The sequence below is a fragment of the Schistocerca cancellata genome, unplaced genomic scaffold (assembly GCF_023864275.1).
Source record: "Schistocerca cancellata isolate TAMUIC-IGC-003103 unplaced genomic scaffold, iqSchCanc2.1 HiC_scaffold_1083, whole genome shotgun sequence".
NCBI lineage: Eukaryota > Metazoa > Arthropoda > Insecta > Orthoptera > Acrididae > Schistocerca > Schistocerca cancellata.
In genome coordinates, this window is record NW_026047082.1 from 168,680 (window position 1) to 184,979 (window position 16,300).

The 16,300-nt window shown below is 51.6% G+C and overlaps 34 non-coding genes across 34 annotated transcripts; 27 read left to right on the forward strand and 7 right to left on the reverse strand.

Moving 5' to 3' along the window:
* The first annotated feature begins 140 nt into the window (after positions 1–140).
* Trnai-aau (transfer RNA isoleucine (anticodon AAU)) lies at positions 141–214 on the forward strand. The gene has a single exon. It is a non-coding gene; the product is annotated as a tRNA-Ile (tRNA).
* A 748-nt stretch (positions 215–962) lies between these two features.
* Positions 963–1,034, reverse strand: Trnaa-ugc (transfer RNA alanine (anticodon UGC)). Its single transcript has one exon. It is a non-coding gene; the product is annotated as a tRNA-Ala (tRNA).
* Positions 1,035–1,357: 323 nt separating this feature from the next.
* Positions 1,358–1,428, forward strand: Trnag-gcc (transfer RNA glycine (anticodon GCC)). Its single transcript has one exon. It is a non-coding gene; the product is annotated as a tRNA-Gly (tRNA).
* A 295-nt stretch (positions 1,429–1,723) lies between these two features.
* Trnam-cau (transfer RNA methionine (anticodon CAU)) lies at positions 1,724–1,796 on the forward strand. Its single transcript has one exon. It is a non-coding gene; the product is annotated as a tRNA-Met (tRNA).
* A 321-nt stretch (positions 1,797–2,117) lies between these two features.
* Trnae-cuc (transfer RNA glutamic acid (anticodon CUC)) lies at positions 2,118–2,189 on the forward strand. The gene has a single exon. It is a non-coding gene; the product is annotated as a tRNA-Glu (tRNA).
* A 246-nt stretch (positions 2,190–2,435) lies between these two features.
* Positions 2,436–2,509, forward strand: Trnai-aau (transfer RNA isoleucine (anticodon AAU)). The gene has a single exon. It is a non-coding gene; the product is annotated as a tRNA-Ile (tRNA).
* Positions 2,510–3,257: 748 nt separating this feature from the next.
* Trnaa-ugc (transfer RNA alanine (anticodon UGC)) lies at positions 3,258–3,329 on the reverse strand. Its single transcript has one exon. It is a non-coding gene; the product is annotated as a tRNA-Ala (tRNA).
* Positions 3,330–3,652: 323 nt separating this feature from the next.
* Trnag-gcc (transfer RNA glycine (anticodon GCC)) lies at positions 3,653–3,723 on the forward strand. Its single transcript has one exon. It is a non-coding gene; the product is annotated as a tRNA-Gly (tRNA).
* Positions 3,724–4,018: 295 nt separating this feature from the next.
* Positions 4,019–4,091, forward strand: Trnam-cau (transfer RNA methionine (anticodon CAU)). The gene has a single exon. It is a non-coding gene; the product is annotated as a tRNA-Met (tRNA).
* A 450-nt stretch (positions 4,092–4,541) lies between these two features.
* Trnae-cuc (transfer RNA glutamic acid (anticodon CUC)) lies at positions 4,542–4,613 on the forward strand. The gene has a single exon. It is a non-coding gene; the product is annotated as a tRNA-Glu (tRNA).
* Positions 4,614–4,866: 253 nt separating this feature from the next.
* Trnai-aau (transfer RNA isoleucine (anticodon AAU)) lies at positions 4,867–4,940 on the forward strand. Its single transcript has one exon. It is a non-coding gene; the product is annotated as a tRNA-Ile (tRNA).
* A 750-nt stretch (positions 4,941–5,690) lies between these two features.
* On the reverse strand, positions 5,691–5,762 carry Trnag-ucc (transfer RNA glycine (anticodon UCC)). The gene has a single exon. It is a non-coding gene; the product is annotated as a tRNA-Gly (tRNA).
* Positions 5,763–6,082: 320 nt separating this feature from the next.
* Trnag-gcc (transfer RNA glycine (anticodon GCC)) lies at positions 6,083–6,153 on the forward strand. The gene has a single exon. It is a non-coding gene; the product is annotated as a tRNA-Gly (tRNA).
* Positions 6,154–6,448: 295 nt separating this feature from the next.
* On the forward strand, positions 6,449–6,521 carry Trnam-cau (transfer RNA methionine (anticodon CAU)). The gene has a single exon. It is a non-coding gene; the product is annotated as a tRNA-Met (tRNA).
* Positions 6,522–6,977: 456 nt separating this feature from the next.
* On the forward strand, positions 6,978–7,049 carry Trnae-cuc (transfer RNA glutamic acid (anticodon CUC)). The gene has a single exon. It is a non-coding gene; the product is annotated as a tRNA-Glu (tRNA).
* A 253-nt stretch (positions 7,050–7,302) lies between these two features.
* Positions 7,303–7,376, forward strand: Trnai-aau (transfer RNA isoleucine (anticodon AAU)). The gene has a single exon. It is a non-coding gene; the product is annotated as a tRNA-Ile (tRNA).
* Positions 7,377–8,126: 750 nt separating this feature from the next.
* Trnag-ucc (transfer RNA glycine (anticodon UCC)) lies at positions 8,127–8,198 on the reverse strand. The gene has a single exon. It is a non-coding gene; the product is annotated as a tRNA-Gly (tRNA).
* A 320-nt stretch (positions 8,199–8,518) lies between these two features.
* Trnag-gcc (transfer RNA glycine (anticodon GCC)) lies at positions 8,519–8,589 on the forward strand. Its single transcript has one exon. It is a non-coding gene; the product is annotated as a tRNA-Gly (tRNA).
* A 296-nt stretch (positions 8,590–8,885) lies between these two features.
* Trnam-cau (transfer RNA methionine (anticodon CAU)) lies at positions 8,886–8,958 on the forward strand. The gene has a single exon. It is a non-coding gene; the product is annotated as a tRNA-Met (tRNA).
* Positions 8,959–9,381: 423 nt separating this feature from the next.
* Trnae-cuc (transfer RNA glutamic acid (anticodon CUC)) lies at positions 9,382–9,453 on the forward strand. The gene has a single exon. It is a non-coding gene; the product is annotated as a tRNA-Glu (tRNA).
* Positions 9,454–9,706: 253 nt separating this feature from the next.
* Trnai-aau (transfer RNA isoleucine (anticodon AAU)) lies at positions 9,707–9,780 on the forward strand. Its single transcript has one exon. It is a non-coding gene; the product is annotated as a tRNA-Ile (tRNA).
* A 751-nt stretch (positions 9,781–10,531) lies between these two features.
* Trnag-ucc (transfer RNA glycine (anticodon UCC)) lies at positions 10,532–10,603 on the reverse strand. Its single transcript has one exon. It is a non-coding gene; the product is annotated as a tRNA-Gly (tRNA).
* A 320-nt stretch (positions 10,604–10,923) lies between these two features.
* Positions 10,924–10,994, forward strand: Trnag-gcc (transfer RNA glycine (anticodon GCC)). The gene has a single exon. It is a non-coding gene; the product is annotated as a tRNA-Gly (tRNA).
* A 295-nt stretch (positions 10,995–11,289) lies between these two features.
* Trnam-cau (transfer RNA methionine (anticodon CAU)) lies at positions 11,290–11,362 on the forward strand. The gene has a single exon. It is a non-coding gene; the product is annotated as a tRNA-Met (tRNA).
* A 423-nt stretch (positions 11,363–11,785) lies between these two features.
* On the forward strand, positions 11,786–11,857 carry Trnae-cuc (transfer RNA glutamic acid (anticodon CUC)). Its single transcript has one exon. It is a non-coding gene; the product is annotated as a tRNA-Glu (tRNA).
* Positions 11,858–12,110: 253 nt separating this feature from the next.
* Trnai-aau (transfer RNA isoleucine (anticodon AAU)) lies at positions 12,111–12,184 on the forward strand. The gene has a single exon. It is a non-coding gene; the product is annotated as a tRNA-Ile (tRNA).
* A 749-nt stretch (positions 12,185–12,933) lies between these two features.
* On the reverse strand, positions 12,934–13,005 carry Trnag-ucc (transfer RNA glycine (anticodon UCC)). The gene has a single exon. It is a non-coding gene; the product is annotated as a tRNA-Gly (tRNA).
* A 320-nt stretch (positions 13,006–13,325) lies between these two features.
* Positions 13,326–13,396, forward strand: Trnag-gcc (transfer RNA glycine (anticodon GCC)). The gene has a single exon. It is a non-coding gene; the product is annotated as a tRNA-Gly (tRNA).
* A 295-nt stretch (positions 13,397–13,691) lies between these two features.
* On the forward strand, positions 13,692–13,764 carry Trnam-cau (transfer RNA methionine (anticodon CAU)). The gene has a single exon. It is a non-coding gene; the product is annotated as a tRNA-Met (tRNA).
* Positions 13,765–14,220: 456 nt separating this feature from the next.
* Positions 14,221–14,292, forward strand: Trnae-cuc (transfer RNA glutamic acid (anticodon CUC)). The gene has a single exon. It is a non-coding gene; the product is annotated as a tRNA-Glu (tRNA).
* Positions 14,293–14,545: 253 nt separating this feature from the next.
* On the forward strand, positions 14,546–14,619 carry Trnai-aau (transfer RNA isoleucine (anticodon AAU)). The gene has a single exon. It is a non-coding gene; the product is annotated as a tRNA-Ile (tRNA).
* Positions 14,620–15,368: 749 nt separating this feature from the next.
* Trnag-ucc (transfer RNA glycine (anticodon UCC)) lies at positions 15,369–15,440 on the reverse strand. The gene has a single exon. It is a non-coding gene; the product is annotated as a tRNA-Gly (tRNA).
* Positions 15,441–15,760: 320 nt separating this feature from the next.
* On the forward strand, positions 15,761–15,831 carry Trnag-gcc (transfer RNA glycine (anticodon GCC)). The gene has a single exon. It is a non-coding gene; the product is annotated as a tRNA-Gly (tRNA).
* Positions 15,832–16,126: 295 nt separating this feature from the next.
* Positions 16,127–16,199, forward strand: Trnam-cau (transfer RNA methionine (anticodon CAU)). Its single transcript has one exon. It is a non-coding gene; the product is annotated as a tRNA-Met (tRNA).
* The last annotated feature ends 101 nt before the right edge of the window (positions 16,200–16,300 follow it).

Consider the following 16,300-nt stretch of genomic DNA (forward strand, 5'->3'; position numbering starts at 1 on the left):
GGGCACGCAATGAAATTACTACGAGCAGCGGAATAAAGGGAGAAGAGACGCTGGTCCACTGTTGGACTGCTACCATAGAAATGTTACATGGCAATACGCAGAGCAATTCCCGCGAAGCGATGGAAGACTGTCTGCACCGAGGCCCGTTAGCTCAGCTGGTTAGAGCGTCGTGCTAATAACGCGAAGGTCGTGGGTTCGATCCCCCCACGCGCCACTACGATTTCACTCTTTCAAAAAGGCAACGCCGATTTCGGCGGGGAAGTATGGTGACAAAGAAATCGTCACATTGTGTGGGAGCTGATAGGGGACCAGAACACGACTCGTCGGGACGCGCTAAGACACTTCACTGGTCACAGCACGGTGAACACACAGTTTCTCGTCCGATCACCGCTACTGCGCGAAGCTGGGCGTTGTCAGTGCTTGGGCGGGTGACCGCCTGCGAGCACACGGCACTGCCGATAGTTTCAATTCGTATTTCTCTTTCCTCTTCGGTTTCGGAGCTGCAGCGCTATTCGGTCAAGGGCACTGGCACCACATTTTGCCTCTCGGTATGCCAAGTCGCGCCGTGCGGCCACAGTGAAGTGAAGGAGCGTGTTGAAAAATTTTCAACAAAGAAAAAAAAAATGAAATGTACTAGTAATAAAACTGAATTTGTCTGACAGAACATGTAAAATCAGACAATATATGATAACAGGCAGCAGGTATCTACTTGAGGCATAAGTAATGTGGTGCCCGCCCGCCTCGCCATACCTCTCTCAGTCGTTTTGCGTGCTTGTCCTTTTTATATAGGCCGATTGGAGAGCGTCAGCTCTCGCGTCAGCTGAGCAAAGTCGAGACAAGTCGAGACTCAAGGAGAATCGACGCAAACGCTATAGGGTGGCCTGCAGCGAGTAAGATGGGGAAAGAAACATTAATTGAAGGACGCGTGGCAAAAGTACTCATACGCAAAAGTAAAAGCCGGCTGCGGTGGCCGGGAATCGAACCCGGATCAACTGCTTGCAAGGCAACTATGCTGACCATTACACCACCACCGCACGGTTTCCGTCCGCGCACGCCGCGCTGTGTCTGCTTCCCGCCTGTCGGCGGCGGCTCAAGGTGGTCGTAGCTGTAGGCGCATTACGGGGTAGGCGAGCGCATCCAGACAGCGTCTCTACGCACATTTCGCGTCCTTTGGCAAGAGTCGTCGCGTGCGTGCGCCGCAAGAGTACTTAGGCGATCGCGTTCGGGCGTCATTTTTAAGCAGCAGTGCAGTGCAGGATTCAGCGTCTGTAGCATTCTCTCGAGAGGATGCGACGGCCCTGGACGGCAGTCCCACTTTCCCCGCAGACGTCTGCCGCGGAAAGCACCAGGAAGCTGAGCATCGGTGGTTCAGTGGTAGAATGCTCGCCTGCCACGCGGGCGGCCCGGGTTCGATTCCCGGCCGATGCATCATTTTGTTTTTTCTCCGATAGTGGTGCTGCGTGTCTTTGGCACTCGAACTGCGTGAGCCATGAGAATGAACCGCGGTATTTCCGTGTGGAAATAACCAAACATGCAGCGCGCACGACTGCTCGTTTGGACTCTTGTGTGCTATTGTACATACTGGCGTCGGCCTAGCATCGCAAGTTGCCTGTCGCGCCGGGAATGCACGTGTAGCAACAGAAAAAAATGAGCCAGGAAGTGCAGACTCTCTACCACTGGTATTTGGTACTTACCGAGATTCCAGAAGGCGTGGCGATCACTTGCCTCGGTAGCGCAGTAGGCAGCGCGTAAGTCTCATAATCTTAAGGTCGTGAGTTCGATCCTCACCCGGGGCATTTAATTTACACACAGCTAAATTGACGCGTCTGGGGTTTGCGAAGGAGCGAAACACTTTGTACTTTGTTATCCACAAGGCTTCACCGACTCAGCGTGATAATGTTTACTTCCCGTTATTACTACTTGCAGTTGTTATGTAAAATTTTCAAGGAAAAAAGTACTAGTAATAAAACTGAATTTCGTACGATATAACGTGTAAAGTCACACAATGTATGACCTGATGTATGATGACAGGCAGCAGGTCTTTACTTGCGAAATAAGTAAATAAATATTACTACTTACAGCTTTGCTTTTCCTCCTACCCCTGTAACAAGCGCACGTCCGGTGTGGTCTAGTGGCTAGGATACCTGGCTCTCACCCAGGAGGCCCGGGTTCGATTCCCGGTACCGGAACGGAATTTTTTCGGAAAAAATCACGACAAGCGAAAGGCTGTTTCACGTCCTCCTCGCATTATAGCTACTGGTTCATAAACGTCAGCTGAAAACAGTCGAGAGAAACGGGCACGCAATGAAATTACTACGAGCAGCGGAATAAAGGGAGAAGAGACGCTGGTCCACTGTTGGACTGCTACCATAGAAATGTTACATGGCAATACGCAGAGCAATTCCCGCGAAGCGATGGAAGACTGTCTGCACCGAGGCCCGTTAGCTCAGCTGGTTAGAGCGTCGTGCTAATAACGCGAAGGTCGTGGGTTCGATCCCCCCACGCGCCACTACGATTTCACTCTTTCAAAAAGGCAACGCCGATTTCGGCGGGGAAGTATGGTGACAAAGAAATCGTCACATTGTGTGGGAGCTGATAGGGGACCAGAACACGACTCGTCGGGACGCGCTAAGACACTTCACTGGTCACAGCACGGTGAACACACAGTTTCTCGTCCGATCACCGCTACTGCGCGAAGCTGGGCGTTGTCAGTGCTTGGGCGGGTGACCGCCTGCGAGCACACGGCACTGCCGATAGTTTCAATTCGTATTTCTCTTTCCTCTTCGGTTTCGGAGCTGCAGCGCTATTCGGTCAAGGGCACTGGCACCACATTTTGCCTCTCGGTATGCCAAGTCGCGCCGTGCGGCCACAGTGAAGTGAAGGAGCGTGTTGAAAAATTTTCAACAAAGAAAAAAAAAATGAAATGTACTAGTAATAAAACTGAATTTGTCTGACAGAACATGTAAAATCAGACAATATATGATAACAGGCAGCAGGTATCTACTTGAGGCATAAGTAATGTGGTGCCCGCCCGCCTCGCCATACCTCTCTCAGTCGTTTTGCGTGCTTGTCCTTTTTATATAGGCCGATTGGAGAGCGTCAGCTCTCGCGTCAGCTGAGCAAAGTCGAGACAAGTCGAGACTCAAGGAGAATCGACGCAAACGCTATAGGGTGGCCTGCAGCGAGTAAGATGGGGAAAGAAACATTAATTGAAGGACGCGTGGCAAAAGTACTCATACGCAAAAGTAAAAGCCGGCTGCGGTGGCCGGGAATCGAACCCGGATCAACTGCTTGCAAGGCAACTATGCTGACCATTACACCACCACCGCACGGTTTCCGTCCGCGCACGCCGCGCTGTGTCTGCTTCCCGCCTGTCGGCGGCGGCTCAAGGTGGTCGTAGCTGTAGGCGCATTACGGGGTAGGCGAGCGCATCCAGACAGCGTCTCTACGCACATTTCGCGTCCTTTGGCAAGAGTCGTCGTATGCGTGCGCCGCAAGAGTACTTAGGCGATCGCGTTCGGGCGTCATTTTTAAGCAGCAGTGCAGTGCAGGATTCAGCGTCTGTAGCATTCTCTCGAGAGGATGCGACGGCGCTGGACGGCAGTCCCACTTTCCTCGCAGACGTCTGCCGCGGAAAGCACCAGGAAGCTGAGCATCGGTGGTTCAGTGGTAGAATGCTCGCCTGCCACGCGGGCGGCCCGGGTTCGATTCCCGGCCGATGCATCATTTTGTTTTTTCTCCGATAGTGGTGCTGCGTGTCTTTGGCACTCGAACTGCGTGAGCCATGAGAATGAACCGCGGTATTTCCGTGTGGAAATAACCAAACATGCAGCGCGCACGACTGCTCGTTTGGACTCTTGTGTGCTATTGTACATACTGGCGTCGGCCTAGCATCGCAAGTTGCCTGTCGCGCCGGGAATGCACGTGTAGCAACAGAAAAAAATGAGCCAGGAAGTGCAGACTCTCTACCACTGGTATTTGGTACTTACCGAGATTCCAGAAGGCGTGGCGATCACTTGCCTCGGTAGCGCAGTAGGCAGCGCGTAAGTCTCATAATCTTAAGGTCGTGAGTTCGATCCTCACCCGGGGCATTTAATTTACACACAGCTAAATTGACGCCTCTGGGGTTTGCGAAGGAGCGAAACACTTTGTACTTTGTTATCCACAAGGCTTCACCGACTCAGCGTGATAATGTTTACTTCCCGTTATTACTACTTGCAGTTGTTATGTAAAATTTTCAAGGAAAAAAGTACTAGTAATAAAACTGAATTTCGTACGATATAACGTGTAAAGTCACACAATGTATGACCTGATGTATGATGACAGGCAGCAGGTCTTTACTTGCGAAATAAGTAAATAAATATTACTACTTACAGCTTTGCTTTTCCTCCTACCCCTGTAACAACGAGGCATAAAGCAATGGATTGTGACTTTTGACATGCGCGCCTCGCCATGGGCGCGCGAAAAGGTGCTCGCAAACAGGGAAAGTGCGACACGGAAAGCGAGTAGACCGGGTGTAAACCCCGAGAAAAATGTGCACGTCCGGTGTTGTCTAGTGGCTAGGATACCTGGCTCTCACCCAGGAGGCCCGGGTTCGATTCCCGGTACCGGAACGGAATTTTTTCGGAAAAAATCACGACAAGTTTTGACCCTGCGAAAGGCTGTTTCACATCCTCCTCGCATTATAGCTACTGGTTCATTAACGTCAGCTGAAAACAGCCGAGAGAAACGGGCAAGCAATGAAATTACTACGAGCAGCGGAATAAAGAAGAGACGCTGGTCCACTGTTGGACTGCTACCATAGAAATGTTACATGGCAATACGCAGAGCAATTCCCGCGAAGCGATGGAAGGCTGTCTGCACCGAGGCCCGTTAGCTCAGTTGGTTAGAGCGTCGTGCTAATAACGCGAAGGTCGTGGGTTCGATCCCCCCACGGGCCACTACGATTTCACTCTTTCAAAAAGGCAGCGCCGATTTCGGCGGGGAAGTATGGTGACAAAGAAATCGTCACATTGTGTGGGAACTGATAGGGGACCAGAACGTGACTTGTCGGGACGCGCTAAAACACTTCACTGGTCACAGCACGGTGAACGCACAGTTTCTCGTCCGATCACCGCTACTGCGCGAAACTGGACGTTGTCAGTGCTTGGGCGGGTGACCGCCTGCGAACACACGGCACTGCCGATAGTTTCAATTCGTATTTCTCTTTCCTCTTCGGTTTCGGAGCTGCAGCGCTATTCGGTCAAGGGCACTGGCGCCACATTTTGCCTCTCGGTATGCCAAGTCGCGCCGTGCGGCCACAGTGAAATGAAGGAGCGTGTTGAAAAATTTTCAACAAAGAAAAAAAAAAAAAGAAATCTACTAATAATAAAACTGAATTTGTCTGACAGAACATGTAAAATCAGATAATACATGATAACAGGCAGCAGGTATTTACTTGAGGCATAAGTAATGTGGTGCCCGCCCGCCTCGCCATACCTCTCTCAGTCGTTTTGCGTGCTTGTCCTTTTTATATAGGCCGATTGGAGAGCGTCAGCTCTCGCGTCAGACGAGCAAAGTCGAGACAAGTCGAGACTCAAGGTGAATCGACACACACGCTATAGGGTGGCCTGCAGCGAGTAAGATGGGGAAAGAAACATTAATTGAAGGACGCGTGGCAAAAGTACTCATACGCAAAAGTAAAAGCCGGCTGCGGTGGCCGGGAATCGAACCCGGATCAACTGCTTGGAAGGCAACTATGCTGACCATTACACCACCACCGCACGGTTTCCGTCCGCGCACGCCGCGCTGTGTCTGCTTCCCGCCTGTCGTCGGCGGCTCAAGGTGGTCGTAGCTGTAGGCGCATTACGGGGTAGGCGAGCGCATCCAGACAGCGTCTCTACGCACATTTCGCGTCCTTTGGCAAGAGTCGTCGCGTGCGTGCGCCGCAAGAGTACTTAGGCGATCGCGTTCGGGCGTCATTTTTAAGCAGTGCAGTGCAGGATTCAGCGTCTGTAGCATTCTCTCGAGAGGATGCGACGGCGCTGGACGGCAGTCCCACTTTCCCCACAGACGTCTGCCGCGGAAAGCACCAGGAAGCTGAGCATCGGTGGTTCAGTGGTAGAATGCTCGCCTGCCACGCGGGCGGCCCGGGTTCGATTCCCGGCCGATGCATCATTTTGTTTTTTCTCCGATAGTGGTGCTGCGTGTCTTTCGCAGTCGAACTGCGTGAGCCATGAGAATGAACCGTGGTATTTCCGTGTGGAAATAACCAAACATGCAGCGCGCACGACTGCTCGTTTGGACTCTTATGTGCTATTGTACATACTGGCGTCGGCCTAGCATCGCAAGTTGCCTGTCGCGCCGGGAATGGACGTGTAGCAACTGAAAAAAATGAGCCAGGAAGTGCAGACTCTCTACCCCTGGTATTTGGTAGTTACAGAGATTCCAGAAGGCGTGGCGGTCACTTGCCTCGGTAGCGCAGTAGGCAGCGCGTAAGTCTCATAATCTTAAGGTCGTGAGTTCGATCCTCACCCGGGGCATTTAATTTACTTTCGTCCACAGCTAAATTGACGGCTCTGGGGTTTGCGAAGGAGCGAAACACTTCGTACTTTGTTATCCACAAGGCTTCAACGACTCAGCGTGATAATGTTTACTTCCCGTTATTACTACCTGCAGTTCTTACGAAAAATTTTCAAGGAACAATGTACTAGTAATAAAACTGAATTTCGTACGATATAACGTGTTAAGTCACACAATGTATGACCTGCTGTATGATGACAGGCAGCAGGTCTTTACTTGCGAAATAAGTAAATAAATATTACTACTTACAGCTTTGCTTTTCCTCCTACCCCTGTAACAACGAGGCATAAAGCAATGGATTGTGACTTTTGACATGCGCGCCTCGCCATGGGCGCGCGAAAAGGTGCTCGCAAACAGGGAAAGTGCGACACGGAAAGCGAGTAGACCGGGTGTAAACCCCGAGAAAAATGTGCACGTCCGGTGTTGTCTAGTGGCTAGGATACCTGGCTCTCACCCAGGAGGCCCGGGTTTGATTCCCGGTACCGGAACGGAATTTTTTCGGAAAAAATCACGACAAGTTTTGACCCTGCGAAAGGCTGTTTCACATCCTCCTCGCATTATAGCTACTGGTTCATTAACGTCAGCTGAAAACAGCCGAGAGAAACGGGCAAGCAATGAAATTACTACGAGCAGCGGAATAAAGAAGAGACGCTGGTCCACTGTTGGACTGCTACCATAGAAATGTTACATGGCAATACGCAGAGCAATTCCCGCGAAGCGATGGAAGGCTGTCTGCACCGAGGCCCGTTAGCTCAGTTGGTTAGAGCGTCGTGCTAATAACGCGAAGGTCGTGGGTTCGATCCCCCCACGGGCCACTACGATTTCACTCTTTCAAAAAGGCAGCGCCGATTTCGGCGGGGAAGTATGGTGACAAAGAAATCGTCACATTGTGTGGGAACTGATAGGGGACCAGAACGTGACTTGTCGGGACGCGCTAAAACACTTCACTGGTCACAGCACGGTGAACGCACAGTTTCTCGTCCGATCACCGCTACTGCGCGAAACTGGACGTTGTCAGTGCTTGGGCGGGTGACCGCCTGCGAACACACGGCACTGCCGATAGTTTCAATTCGTATTTCTCTTTCCTCTTCGGTTTCGGAGCTGCAGCGCTATTCGGTCAAGGGCACTGGCGCCACATTTTGCCTCTCGGTATGCCAAGTCGCGCCGTGCGGCCACAGTGAAATGAAGGAGCGTGTTGAAAAATTTTCAACAAAGAAAAAAAAAAAAAGAAATCTACTAGTAATAAAACTGAATTTGTCTGACAGAACATGTAAAATCAGATAATACATGATAACAGGCAGCAGGTATTTACTTGAGGCATAAGTAATGTGGTGCCCGCCCGCCTCGCCATACCTCTCTCAGTCGTTTTGCGTGCTTGTCCTTTTTATATAGGCCGATTGGAGAGCGTCAGCTCTCGCGTCAGACGAGCAAAGTCGAGACAAGTCGAGACTCAAGGTGAATCGACGCACACGCTATAGGGTGGCCTGCAGCGAGTAAGATGGGGAAAGAAACATTAATTGAAGGACGCGTGGCAAAAGTACTCATACGCAAAAGTAAAAGCCGGCTGCGGTGGCCGGGAATCGAACCCGGATCAACTGCTTGGAAGGCAACTATGCTGACCATTACACCACCACCGCACGGTTTCCGTCCGCGCACGCCGCGCTGTGTCTGCTTCCCGCCTGTCGTCGGCGGCTCAAGGTGGTCGTAGCTGTAGGCGCATTACGGGGTAGGCGAGCGCATCCAGACAGCGTCTCTACGCACATTTCGCGTCCTTTGGCAAGAGTCGTCGCGTGCGTGCGCCGCAAGAGTACTTAGGCGATCGCGTTCGGGCGTCATTTTTAAGCAGTGCAGTGCAGGATTCAGCGTCTGTAGCATTCTCTCGAGAGGATGCGACGGCGCTGGACGGCAGTCCCACTTTCCCCACAGACGTCTGCCGCGGAAAGCACCAGGAAGCTGAGCATCGGTGGTTCAGTGGTAGAATGCTCGCCTGCCACGCGGGCGGCCCGGGTTCGATTCCCGGCCGATGCATCACTTTGTTTTTTCTCCGATAGTGGTGCTGCGTGTCTTTCGCACTCGAACTGCGTGAGCCATGAGAATGAACCGTGGTATTTCCGTGTGGAAATAACCAAACATGCAGCGCGCACGACTGCTCGTTTGGACTCTTATGTGCTATTGTACATACTGGCGTCGGCCTAGCATCGCAAGTTGCCTGTCGCGCCGGGAATGGACGTGTAGCAACTGAAAAAAAATGAGCCAGGAAGTGCAGACTCTCTACCCCTGGTATTTGGTAGTTACAGAGATTCCAGAAGGCGTGGCGGTCACTTGCCTCGGTAGCGCAGTAGGCAGCGCGTAAGTCTCATAATCTTAAGGTCGTGAGTTCGATCCTCACCCGGGGCATTTAATTTACTTTCGTCCACAGCTAAATTGACGGCTCTGGGGTTTGCGAAGGAGCGAAACACTTCGTACTTTGTTATCCACAAGGCTTCAACGACTCAGCGTGATAATGTTTACTTCCCGTTATTACTACCTGCAGTTCTTACGAAAAATTTTCAAGGAACAATGTACTAGTAATAAAACTGAATTTCGTACGATATAACGTGTAAAGTCACACAATGTATGACCTGCTGTATGATGACAGGCAGCAGGTCTTTACTTGCGAAATAAGTAAATAAATATTACTACTTACAGCTTTGCTTTTCCTCCTACCCCTGTAACAACGAGGCATAAAGCAATGGATTGTGACTTTTGACATGGGCGCGCGAAAAGGTGCTCGCAAACAGGGAAAGTGCGACACGGAAAGCGAGGAGAAAAATGTGCACGTCCGGTGTGGTCTAGTGGCTAGGATACCTGGCTCTCACCCAGGAGGCCCGGGTTCGATTCCCGGTACCGGAACGGAATTTTTTCGGAAAAAATCACGACAAGTTTTGACCCTGCGAAAGGCTGTTTCACATCCTCCTCGCATTATAGCTACTGGTTCATTAACGTCAGCTGAAAACAGCCGAGAGAAACGGGCAAGCAATGAAATTACTACGAGCAGCGGAATAAAGAAGAGACGCTGGTCCACTGTTGGACTGCTACCATAGAAATGTTACATGGCAATACGCAGAGCAATTCCCGCGAAGCGATGGAAGGCTGTCTGCACCGAGGCCCGTTAGCTCAGTTGGTTAGAGCGTCGTGCTAATAACGCGAAGGTCGTGGGTTCGATCCCCCCACGGGCCACTACGATTTCACTCTTTCAAAAAGGCAGCGCCGATTTCGGCGGGGAAGTATGGTGACAAAGAAATCGTCACATTGTGTGGGAACTGATAGGGGACCAGAACGCGACTTGTCGGGACGCGCTAAAACACTTCACTGGTCACAGCACGGTGAACGCACAGTTTCTCGTCCGATCACCGCTACTGCGCGAAACTGGACGTTGTCAGTGCTTGGGCGGGTGACCGCCTGCGAACACACGGCACTGCCGATAGTTTCAATTCGTATTTCTCTTTCCTCTTCGGTTTCGGAGCTGCAGCGCTATTCGGTCAAGGGCACTGGCGCCACATTTTGCCTCTCGGTATGCCAAGTCGCGCCGTGCGGCCACAGTGAAATGAAGGAGCGTGTTGAAAAATTTTCAACAAAGAAAAAAAAAAAAAAGAAATCTACTAGTAATAAAACTGAATTTGTCTGACAGAACATGTAAAATCAGATAATACATGATAACAGGCAGCAGGTATTTACTTGAGGCATAAGTAATGTGGTGCCCGCCCGCCTCGCCATACCTCTCTCAGTCGTTTTGCGTGCTTGTCCTTTTTATATAGGCCGATTGGAGAGCGTCAGCTCTCGCGTCAGACGAGCAAAGTCGAGACAAGTCGAGACTCAAGGTGAATCGACGCACACGCTATAGGGTGGCCTGCAGCGAGTAAGATGGGGAAAGAAACATTAATTGAAGGACGCGTGGCAAAAGTACTCATACGCAAAAGTAAAAGCCGGCTGCGGTGGCCGGGAATCGAACCCGGATCAACTGCTTGGAAGGCAACTATGCTGACCATTACACCACCACCGCACGGTTTCCGTCCGCGCACGCCGCGCTGTGTCTGCTTCCCGCCTGTCGTCGGCGGCTCAAGGTGGTCGTAGCTGTAGGCGCATTACGGGGTAGGCGAGCGCATCCAGACAGCGTCTCTACGCACATTTCGCGTCCTTTGGCAAGAGTCGTCGCGTGCGTGCGCCGCAAGAGTACTTAGGCGATCGCGTTCGGGCGTCATTTTTAAGCAGTGCAGTGCAGGATTCAGCGTCTGTAGCATTCTCTCGAGAGGATGCGACGGCGCTGGACGGCAGTCCCACTTTCCCCACAGACGTCTGCCGCGGAAAGCACCAGGAAGCTGAGCATCGGTGGTTCAGTGGTAGAATGCTCGCCTGCCACGCGGGCGGCCCGGGTTCGATTCCCGGCCGATGCATCATTTTGTTTTTTCTCCGATAGTGGTGCTGCGTGTCTTTCGCACTCGAACTCCGTGAGCCATGAGAATGAACCGTGGTATTTCCGTGTGGAAATAACCAAACATGCAGCGCGCACGACTGCTCGTTTGGACTCTTATGTGCTATTGTACATACTGGCGTCGGCCTAGCATCGCAAGTTGCCTGTCGCGCCGGGAATGGACGTGTAGCAACTGAAAAAAATGAGCCAGGAAGTGCAGACTCTCTACCCCTGGTATTTGGTAGTTACAGAGATTCCAGAAGGCGTGCCGGTCACTTGCCTCGGTAGCGCAGTAGGCAGCGCGTAAGTCTCATAATCTTAAGGTCGTGAGTTCGATCCTCACCCGGGGCATTTAATTTACTTTCGTCCACAGCTAAATTGACGGCTCTGGGGTTTGCGAAGGAGCGAAACACTTCGTACTTTGTTATCCACAAGGCTTCAACGACTCAGCGTGATAATGTTTACTTCCCGTTATTACTACCTGCAGTTCTTACGAAAAATTTTCAAGGAACAATGTACTAGTAATAAAACTGAATTTCGTACGATATAACGTGTAAAGTCACACAATGTATGACCTGCTGTATGATGACAGGCAGCAGGTCTTTACTTGCGAAATAAGTAAATAAATATTACTACTTACAGCTTTGCTTTTCCTCCTACCCCTGTAACAACGAGGCATAAAGCAATGGATTGTGACTTTTGACATGGGCGCGCGAAAAGGTGCTCGCAAACAGGGAAAGTGCGACACGGAAAGCGAGGAGAAAAATGTGCACGTCCGGTGTGGTCTAGTGGCTAGGATACCTGGCTCTCACCCAGGAGGCCCGGGTTCGATTCCCGGTACCGGAACGGAATTTTTTCGGAAAAAATCACGACAAGTTTTGACCCTGCGAAAGGCTGTTTCACATCCTCCTCGCATTATAGCTACTGGTTCATTAACGTCAGCTGAAAACAGCCGAGAGAAACGGGCAAGCAATGAAATTACTACGAGCAGCGGAATAAAGAAGAGACGCTGGTCCACTGTTGGACTGCTACCATAGAAATGTTACATGGCAGTACGCAGAGCAATTCCCGCGAAGCGATGGAAGGCTGTCTGCACCGAGGCCCGTTAGCTCAGTTGGTTAGAGCGTCGTGCTAATAACGCGAAGGTCGTGGGTTCGATCCCCCCACGGGCCACTACGATTTCACTCTTTCAAAAAGGCAGCGCCGATTTCGGCGGGGAAGTATGGTGACAAAGAAATCGTCACATTGTGTGGGAACTGATAGGGGACCAGAACGCGACTTGTCGGGACGCGCTAAAACACTTCACTGGTCACAGCACGGTGAACGCACAGTTTCTCGTCCGATCACCGCTACTGCGCGAAACTGGACGTTGTCAGTGCTTGGGCGGGTGACCGCCTGCGAACACACGGCACTGCCGATAGTTTCAATTCGTATTTCTCTTTCCTCTTCGGTTTCGGAGCTGCAGCGCTATTCGGTCAAGGGCACTGGCGCCACATTTTGCCTCTCGGTATGCCAAGTCGCGCCGTGCGGCCACAGTGAAATGAAGGAGCGTGTTGAAAAATTTTCAACAAAGAAAAAAAAAAAAGAAATCTACTAGTAATAAAACTGAATTTGTCTGACAGAACATGTAAAATCAGATAATACATGATAACAGGCAGCAGGTATTTACTTGAGGCATAAGTAATGTGGTGCCCGCCCGCCTCGCCATACCTCTCTCAGTCGTTTTGCGTGCTTGTCCTTTTTATATAGGCCGATTGGAGAGCGTCAGCTCTCGCGTCAGACGAGCAAAGTCGAGACAAGTCGAGACTCAAGGTGAATCGACGCACACGCTATAGGGTGGCCTGCAGCGAGTAAGATGGGGAAAGAAACATTAATTGAAGGACGCGTGGCAAAAGTACTCATACGCAAAAGTAAAAGCCGGCTGCGGTGGCCGGGAATCGAACCCGGATCAACTGCTTGGAAGGCAACTATGCTGACCATTACACCACCACCGCACGGTTTCCGTCCGCGCACGCCGCGCTGTGTCTGCTTCCCGCCTGTCGTCGGCGGCTCAAGGTGGTCGTAGCTGTAGGCGCATTACGGGGTAGGCGAGCGCATCCAGACAGCGTCTCTACGCACATTTCGCGTCCTTTGGCAAGAGTCGTCGCGTGCGTGCGCCGCAAGAGTACTTAGGCGATCGCGTTCGGGCGTCATTTTTAAGCAGTGCAGTGCAGGATTCAGCGTCTGTAGCATTCTCTCGAGAGGATGCGACGGCGCTGGACGGCAGTCCCACTTTCCCCACAGACGTCTGCCGCGGAAAGCACCAGGAAGCTGAGCATCGGTGGTTCAGTGGTAGAATGCTCGCCTGCCACGCGGGCGGCCCGGGTTCGATTCCCGGCCGATGCATCACTTTGTTTTTTCTCCGATAGTGGTGCTGCGTGTCTTTCGCACTCGAACTGCGTGAGCCATGAGAATGAACCGTGGTATTTCCGTGTGGAAATAACCAAACATGCAGCGCGCACGACTGCTCGTTTGGACTCTTATGTGCTATTGTACATACTGGCGTCGGCCTAGCATCGCAAGTTGCCTGTCGCGCCGGGAATGGACGTGTAGCAACTGAAAAAAATGAGCCAGGAAGTGCAGACTCTCTACCCCTGGTATTTGGTAGTTACAGAGATTCCAGAAGGCGTGCCGGTCACTTGCCTCGGTAGCGCAGTAGGCAGCGCGTAAGTCTCATAATCTTAAGGTCGTGAGTTCGATCCTCACCCGGGGCATTTAATTTACTTTCGTCCACAGCTAAATTGACGGCTCTGGGGTTTGCGAAGGAGCGAAACACTTCGTACTTTGTTATCCACAAGGCTTCAACGACTCAGCGTGATAATGTTTACTTCCCGTTATTACTACCTGCAGTTCTTACGAAAAATTTTCAAGGAACAATGTACTAGTAATAAAACTGAATTTCGTACGATATAACGTGTAAAGTCACACAATGTATGACCTGCTGTATGATGACAGGCAGCAGGTCTTTACTTGCGAAATAAGTAAATAAATATTACTACTTACAGCTTTGCTTTTCCTCCTACCCCTGTAACAACGAGGCATAAAGCAATGGATTGTGACTTTTGACATGCGCGCCTCGCCATGGGCGCGCGAAAAGGTGCTCGCAAACAGGGAAAGTGCGACACGGAAAGCGAGTGGACCGGGTGTAAACCCCGAGAAAAATGTGCACGTCCGGTGTTGTCTAGTGGCTAGGATACCTGGCTCTCACCCAGGAGGCCCGGGTTCGATTCCCGGTACCGGAACGGAATTTTTTCGGAAAAAATCACGACAAGTTTTGACCCTGCGAAAGGCTGTTTCACGTCCTCCTCGCATTATAGCTACTGGTTCGTTAACGTCAGCTGAAAACAGCCGAGAGAAACGGGCAAGCAATGAAATTACTAGGAGCAGCGGAATAAAGAAGGGACGCTGGTCCACTGTTGGACTGCTACCATAGAAATGTTACATGGCAATACGCAGAGCAATTCCCGCGAAGCGATGGAAGGCTGTCTGCACCGAGGCCCGTTAGCTCAGTTGGTTAGAGCGTCGTGCTAATAACGCGAAGGTCGTGGGTTCGATCCCCCCACGGGCCACTACGATTTCACTCTTTCAAAAAGGCAGCGCCGATTTCGGCGGGGAAGTATGGTGACAAAGAAATCGTCACATTGTGTGGGAACTGATAGGGGACCAGAACGCGACTTGTCGGGACGCGCTAAAACACTTCACTGGTCACAGCACGGTGAACGCACAGTTTCTCGTCCGATCACCGCTACTGCGCGAAACTGGACGTTGTCAGTGCTTGGGCGGGTGACCGCCTGCGAACACACGGCACTGCCGATAGTTTCAATTCGTATTTCTCTTTCCTCTTCGGTTTCGGAGCTGCAGCGCTATTCGGTCAAGGGCACTGGCGCCACATTTTGCCTCTCGGTATGCCAAGTCGCGCCGTGCGGCCACAGTGAAATGAAGGAGCGTGTTGAAAAATTTTCAACAAAGAAAAAAAAAAAAGAAATCTACTAGTAATAAAACTGAATTTGTCTGACAGAACATGTAAAATCAGATAATACATGATAACAGGCAGCAGGTATTTACTTGAGGCATAAGTAATGTGGTGCCCGCCCGCCTCGCCATACCTCTCTCAGTCGTTTTGCGTGCTTGTCCTTTTTATATAGGCCGATTGGAGAGCGTCAGCTCTCGCGTCAGACGAGCAAAGTCGAGACAAGTCGAGACTCAAGGTGAATCGACGCACACGCTATAGGGTGGCCTGCAGCGAGTAAGATGGGGAAAGAAACATTAATTGAAGGACGCGTGGCAAAAGTACTCATACGCAAAAGTAAAAGCCGGCTGCGGTGGCCGGGAATCGAACCCGGATCAACTGCTTGGAAGGCAACTATGCTGACCATTACACCACCACCGCACGGTTTCCGTCCGCGCACGCCGCGCTGTGTCTGCTTCCCGCCTGTCGTCGGCGGCTCAAGGTGGTCGTAGCTGTAGGCGCATTACGGGGTAGGCGAGCGCATCCAGACAGCGTCTCTACGCACATTTCGCGTCCTTTGGCAAGAGTCGTCGCGTGCGTGCGCCGCAAGAGTACTTAGGCGATCGCGTTCGGGCGTCATTTTTAAGCAGTGCAGTGCAGGATTCAGCGTCTGTAGCATTCTCTCGAGAGGATGCGACGGCGCTGGACGGCAGTCCCACTTTCCCCACAGACGTCTGCCGCGGAAAGCACCAGGAAGCTGAGCATCGGTGGTTCAGTGGTAGAATGCTCGCCTGCCACGCGGGCGGCCCGGGTTCGATTCCCGGCCGATGCATCACTTTGTTTTTTCTCCGATAGTGGTGCTGCGTGTCTTTCGCACTCGAACTGCGTGAGCCATGAGAATGAACCGTGGTATTTCCGTGTGGAAATAACCAAACATGCAGCGCGCACGACTGCTCGTTTGGACTCTTATGTGCTATTGTACATACTGGCGTCGGCCTAGCATCGCAAGTTGCCTGTCGCGCCGGGAATGGACGTGTAGCAACTGAAAAAAATGAGCCAGGAAGTGCAGACTCTCTACCCCTGGTATTTGGTAGTTACAGAGATTCCAGAAGGCGTGGCGGTCACTTGCCTCGGTAGCGCAGTAGGCAGCGCGTAAGTCTCATAATCTTAAGGTCGTGAGTTCGATCCTCACCCGGGGCATTTAATTTACTTTCGTCCACAGCTAAATTGACGGCTCTGGGGTTTGCGAAGGAGCGAAACACTTCGTACTTTGTTATCCACAAGGCTTCAACGACTCGGCG